Consider the following 7,500-nt stretch of genomic DNA (forward strand, 5'->3'; position numbering starts at 1 on the left):
ATATACTTTATTCAGCTATATATATATATATATATATATATATGTATATATATATATATATATATTGTATATATATATATATATATATATGCTGCTCGTATATATATATATATATATTATCTTTTACGATATAAAATGCTACTATATATATATATATAGCATTCTGGTATATATATATATATATTATTTATCATATATATACTTTTATATTATATATATTTTGCTACTTATGATGCGCCATCGCAAAACTAAATAGTTTTATATATATGCCATATATAGTTGTTTCTCGACATATATATATATATAGATATATATAGGAAATATATATAGTATTTACGTATATATATATTGGCGTTATGCAATATCAAATACTTATCCTATATAGGTATATATATATACGCTTTTGTTGTATATTTCCTATAACATATTATATATATATATATATATAATGATTATATATGTTATCTGCGGCTATGATCAATATATAGCACTATATATCGCCTTATAGGACTCGCAGATATATGGACTTCCGTCCGATATATGCATATGAATATATATATATATCTATGCCATAGCGTGATTACTATATATGGTATTATTATATATATATATATATGCAGACAATATATAGTTTCGTTGGCTATATAGAGAGAAATGTTTCTTTTATAAACAAGCGTCATATATATATATAGAGAGAAATATAGTTACTTGTCGATAATATAAAAACTTGGACACTTTGCTAATATATGGCAGGTAAATCAAAATATATATGCCATATCTTATTTTTACTATATATATTCTGTGCTGTATATATATATATACTATATATATATATTTATATATGGATATATATATATATATATATATATATGGATAGTTATATATATATTTCATTAGTTATAATATCTATACAATTAAAAATTGATTCCTTAATAGGAACCGGTAAGGTGCAGTCATTTGAAAAAAGATGTATATAATCACAAACACACAATTATCTCGATGTCTGTGATTCAATCACAGCCTACAGCCCTTGTAACATCCAGCAAATTTTGCATCTGAATCACTGTGGTAAACTGGTATTTTATCTTGATAACATGCATATCTAGTTGCATTGTGTTTGTCCTTAGTGAGTGGTTGTTTATTTTCTGTTTGTGTCGTATTTGTTTACAGTTGACGTTCCCAGTGGACCCAACTCTGTTGACTTCTGTAATTCTTTGTGTTGGGTTCTTAGCTGAATAAAGCCTTGAATAGGCATTGAGGATTTGTTATTAGAATTTATTCAGCTAAAAACTTGCATACTCAGCTGCAGAATGGAACACGCGCTTCGGCCAGAGCGTCTCATATTCTACCTGCATCTCCAGATGCTGCTCGAATTTTCAGGCATTGGCTGTTCATCTTTTCACGATACTAAAATGCTACTGAAGGAACTAACGAAGCTTATTCTGGTATGCTTGCAAATACATTATCGTCTGAGAGCTTTGAGTTTATATCTGATTTTGCTACTTATGATGCCGCCATCGCAAAACTAAAAAAGTTTTTTATACAGCCTGCCAACGAAGTTGTTTCTCGACATCGTCTTGCCACTCGACGGCAGATGTCGGGAGAAACCATTGATGAGTATTTACGTGGTTTATGTAAACTTAGCGTTGACTGCAATTTCAAAGACTTTTCCTTGGAGGCATATAGAGATGACGCTTTTATTACTGGATTTCCTCTCAACATATTCGAACGAGATTGCTTGGAAATGAAACGCTTATGTTATCTGCTGCTGCTGATCAAGCTAGAGCACTGGAACTCGCTTTCAAGGATTCGCAGGCTTACAGACTTCCTTCCGACGAATGCACTCCTGAAGCCGCCGTTAAACTTTGCCAAAGCGTGATTACTATGCCCCTGGTAAAGAGAAACATGAGACGTCCGATGCTGCAGACAATGTTTAGTTTCGTTGGCTATGCAAGAGAAATGTTTCTTTTGTGGAAACAAGCGTCATCATAGACGCAGCAGTGCCCTGCAAAGGAAGTTACTTGTCGAAAATATAAAAACTTGGACACTTTGCTAAGGTATGCTTGAGTAAATCAAAACCTACTTCTGCCATCTCTTCGTTTACTACTGCTATTGCTTCTGTTCTGTTGACACCGAAAACTCCGTTTTCCCTATTTATATGTGTGGAACTGAAGTAAATGCCCTTATTGGCACTGGAAGTTCAGAAAATTTCATTAGTTATAACATTCTGAAAAATATGAATCAACATGTGATTCCTTACTCAGGAACTATTGAAAGGCTTCTGATTTTGTCTCATATAAGTGATTCTTGCAATGCTGACATAGTCAATGGACGTGACTGTTCCCGTGTTAATTTCTTGTGCTACCTGAGCTTTGTTCGGATGTGATTCTTGGAATCCCTTTTCTTAACATGCATTCTAGTGTAACGGTGTCATATGGTGGCTCTCAGCCTAAACTAGAATTGTCTGCTTCAGCTGGGCTATCAAATACGCCACCTAGAGTATTCCGTAATCCTTCCCTGATTGTTATCCACTTGCTGTGAAATCAAGGAGATGCAGTACTTCGGATGCACAATTCATAAGGGCAGGAATCGATAGTCTTCTTGATGGAGGTGTTATTGAAAGTAGTACATCGCTATGGCGCTCTCAAGTGGCTTGTTGTTCACAATAGGAATAAGAGACGCATGGTTGTCGATTATTCTGAAACTATTAATGAATTTACCTACTTGGATGCATATCCTCTTCCTAACACAGATGACCCAGTCAATGAATTAACAAGTACAAAGTTTTTGGTTCGTTGTTTTAAAGAATGCCTGTCATCTGGTCCCTTTACCGGAGGAAGATCAAACCTTATACAGCTTTTGATGCTGAAGGCGGCCTTTATCCATTTATCAGGTTGTGTTTTGGTCTCACCAATGGAGTACCAGCTTTTCAAAGGATTATTGATGATTTCTTTAGAACGAATGATCGAAAGGGTGTTTATGCTTATCTTGAAAACGTCGTTGTTTGTGGCAACACGCAGGAACACAACGAAAACCTTGAGGGTTTATGGAGGGGGTCGTCGTTATAGCATAGCATGATACTGAATGAAGCTAAGCGTGTTCTTTCCTCTCGTTTTGTTCGTACCCTTGGCTATGAAATTAGTCATAATGAGCTCCGACCTGATCCCTCAAGTCTAGAGGCCCTGACGAACATGCCTGTTCCACAGACTAAAAAGTCGCAGCAACAGATGACAAGCCCATTTGCTTATTATTCTCGCTGGATTTCTCATTTTTCTGAAAGGATTCGCCCTTTCCCCAACACCATTATTCCACTCTCTCCAGAGAGTTACACAGTGTAAACTTGTATCTCACACACACACGAGCAGGGCAAGTGTCGCGGTGCTAAAGTGAACGATCATGCACAAGCCCAAACAGAGATTTCAGATCTAAAGGCAAATATACGTGAGGAAATATATCATATTTCTGGAATCAGACCAAAGCTATAACAAAGTAGGGGAGACCGGGGCTAGTTGGCACACTTTTTACAATTTTAGTTATTAGGAATAGAAAACAAACATTTTTACAAAATTCTTATCATCATTGAAAAAAATGAACATTCCTCTTTATCACAGAGCAAAAAATTGTGGTTTTCTCTCAGCATAAGGTAACAGTAAGCTTTAGAAAAATAATTTTTGGGCCAACTTACCCATTGATAATTAAAAGAAAAATTACTATATTGCATTTTAAATCAAATAAATATTCTGAGGGTAAGTTGGGCAAGTGTAAAATAAATATATTTGTGGGCTACACATTATGGGGTAAGTTGACACATTGATAATTAAAAGAAAATTACTACATTGCATTTAAATCAAATAACAAAAATATATTCTGAATTTCTAAAATACAAAATATAAGGCATTAGTATCACTTCAGCTCATCATCTGAGTTGCAATTGTGGCTTTTGAAAGTGTGAGAAAATGAATAATCTACGTCAGTGCAGTCTTCATGCTCCCACATGTTACATACCCTGCACTGGATCCACATTTCTCCTGCCTTACTTTTAGAAAATAGTTCATTTATTCACCAAACACAGGCTGTCTTCAACTGAGCTTTCGCCTGAATCAACATGAGCAGTTCTTCAATTATGCGATTGGTGTCTCATTTTTGCTTTGCGCAAAAGAGGATCCACATTTCTCCTTCTTTTCACCTTTGGTGAATCAACATTTTTTATTCAATTTCTTTTCTAGCGAAAAAAGCGCTTTTCACCTTTGGTGTTTTTTTTTTTTTTTTTTTTTTTTTTTTACTGGTGTGTCAGTTAGATAGCAGAACGACGTTTCCTCCTATTCAGTGAATTTTCCCTTTCTGGCACTTGCCTTAGGCAATGGCCTCAGTTCTGCAGGTGAAGTCGCTGTCTTCCCAGTTACTCCAGAAGAAGATGGTGTGGGTTCATTCCGCTCTCCAAGGTGATCAATTTACCGTGGACTTCTCCATCAATAACTTTTTTATTCCATTGTTGTCTGTCATATTACAAAACTCTGTATCATGCTGATGACTGGTCTGAAGCCCTTGTGTCTCTTTTCGGACATCTCCCTGTGATCGATCTGTTACATACACACCCATAAAATCAGAATCTTGAAATAGTCTGTATTCAAAGGTGAAATTCCAGCATTCCTAAACCCACTGAAAACATTAGAATGAGTGACAGCAAGAGGTAAAGCTTTGGAAACTATACCAGGAATGTCATAGATGGTCATAGTTGATCCTGGATTACTAGTCAATCACGAATCACATGCGCTGCTAACACATTTCTTCAGAGGTCCATAAACACTAACATCCAGGGGCTGCAACTTGTGAGAGCAGTGGGGAGGAAATGATATGACACTAATCTCATTATTCTTACAAAATTCCAGGAACAAAACGGAAATTATAAAAATAAATAGACTTATAATTTTTCAAATAACGTGGAGCAACTCGGCACGTGTGCCAACTTGCCCCATTTTTTTTTTTTTTTTTTTTTTGAGCCAACTTGCCCCATCCCTACCATTTGGTACAAAAACACTTACCAGTCCATACCAAGAAACCTTGAGTTATTCATTTTAATGATATAGAATCTTTAAATCATAAGAAAAACTATGCAATAACTGAAAAAATATTCTTTCATGAATGCATGGATGTTATAGCAAAAACACAAAGATAACAAAATTTACTTACTAACGCTAAAATCAGACTCTGTGTTCATAAATTAGAGCCCTTTCGTCTAATCTCTATGGAATTTTGTTGGTAAATGAAGAACTACAGGGGCAATTACACAGTATATGTAATGGAGTTATCTTTTGGTAAACATGAAAGTTATTTAGAGTGTGCCAACTTACCCCTGTAGCCAACTAGCCCCGGTCTCCCCTATCCTCTGAAAAGATTTTTTTTTTTTTATCATTAAGACTACGTAACAGAACTGAATGATTACTAACAGAAATTCGTATGAGACTTGCTTAGAGACGAAACGCTATTTCGACTAACTTCTTAGTCGAAAAGATTAGTTAGTCTAATTGATGGGAAGAGCGTGAAAGGTTGTAACTGGAAAGGAAATATCTCTCAGACAGCAAATCCATTGCATATACACTCAGCATCGTAACGACGTTAAAGTAATGTTGTCGAAAAGTGATGCGAACTGAAGCAAGAGAATGTCCGCAGTTAAAGTGCTTTTCACTCCTTTTTTATTAGAGTCAGTATCAACAGTGTTCCACTTTCATGTTTCCATCATTGCATATGCACATTCATATATATATATATATATATATATATATATATATATATATATATATATATATATATATATATATATATATATATATATATATATATATATATATATATATATATATGTTTGTGTGTGTGTGTGTCAAGTTTAGCAGTTGTTTAGCTGGGACAATCGTTTGGCGATTGTTCTCTTAGTATGTTTGTTATACCTGTTATCCTGTTCTCGTTTTTTGTTTAGGTGAGTTGACTTCTGTCGGATGGTGTCCGATTTTGTCAGTCAGGTTCGTAGCGGCGAGGAGTCAGCAGTTGGATCCACATCCTTTGGAGCAACCTCATCAGTGTTTGGTTATGTTCGTCCGTTGGCAGCAAGTGGCTGTCTCGATAACTCCCCTGAGTTCGTCTGTGTGTGGCTTCGTCCTTTGGCAGCAAGTGGCTGTTTCGACAACTCCCCTGAGTTCGTCTGTGTGTGGCTTCGTCCTTTGGCAGCAAAGTGGCTGTTCTGACAACTCCCCTGAGTTCGTCTGTGTGTGGCTTCGTCCTTGGCACAAAGTGGCTGTTTCGACAACTCCCCTGAGTTCGTCTGTGCGTGGCTTTGTCTGTTGGCACAAGTGGCTGTTTCGACAACTCCCCTGAGTTCGTCTGTGTGTGGCTTCGTCCTTTGGCACAAAGTGGCTGTTTCGACAACTCCCCTGAGTTCGTCTGTGTGTGGCTTCGTCCTTTGGCAGCAAGTGGCTATCTCAATAACTCCCTGAGTTCGTCTGTGTGTGGCTTCGTCCTTTGGCAGCAAGTGGCTGTTTGACAACTCCCCTGAGTTCGTCTGTGTGTGGCTTCATCTGCTGGCAGCAAGTGGCTGTTTTGACAACTCTCCTGAGTTTGTCTGTGTGTGGCTTCATCCGCTGGCAGCAAGTGGCTGTTTCGACAACTCCCTAAGTTTGTCTGTGTGTGGCATCGTCCGTTGGCAGCAAGTGGCTGATCTCGATTCTCAACGATTTCCCTGAGTTCCAGTTTTCTGTGCCGGTGTCTTCGTCCGTTGGCATTTGCAAGTGGCTGTCTCGACAATTCCATATATTTATTGATTTCGTCTGTTTGTAATTTGTTATGGCTTCGTCCATTGGCAATAAGTGGTTGTTTCAACAACTCATTTTGAGTTTGTCTAAGTTCGTCTGTGTGGCGTTTTGTTTTCATCCGCTGGCATGTTGCAAGTGGTTGTTTCATTGACAACTACCCATTTTGAGTTCGTCATTTTTGTGTGACTTCATTTGTCTGTTGGCAGCAAGCCCCTTTTGGCTGTTTCGACAGCTGCCCTGAGTTCGTGTGTGTGTGGCTTCGTCCGTTGGCATGCAAGTGGCTGTTTCAACAACTCCCCTGAGTTTGTCTGTGTGTGGCTTCATCCGTTGGCAGCAAGTGGATGTTTCGACAACTCCCCTGAGTTCGTCTGTGTGTGTCTTCGTCCGTTGGCAGCAAGTGGCTGTCTCGACAATACCCCTGAGTTCGTCTGTGTGTGGCTTTGTCGGCTGGCAGCAAGTGGCTGTCCCACAACTCCTCTGAGTTCGTCCGTTGTGCAGCAAGTGGCTATCTCGACAACTCCCCTGAGTTCGTCTGTGCGTGGCTTTGTCCGTTGGCGGCAAGTGGCAGTCTCAACAACTCCCCTGAGTTCGTCTGTGTGTGGCTTCATCTGTTGGCAGCAAGTGGCTGTTTTGACAACTCTCCTGAGTTTGTCTGTGTGTGGCTTCATCCGCTGGCAGCAAGTGGCTGTTTCGACAA

The sequence above is a fragment of the Macrobrachium rosenbergii genome, chromosome 41, assembly GCF_040412425.1.
Source record: "Macrobrachium rosenbergii isolate ZJJX-2024 chromosome 41, ASM4041242v1, whole genome shotgun sequence".
In the NCBI taxonomy this organism is placed as follows: domain Eukaryota; kingdom Metazoa; phylum Arthropoda; class Malacostraca; order Decapoda; family Palaemonidae; genus Macrobrachium; species Macrobrachium rosenbergii.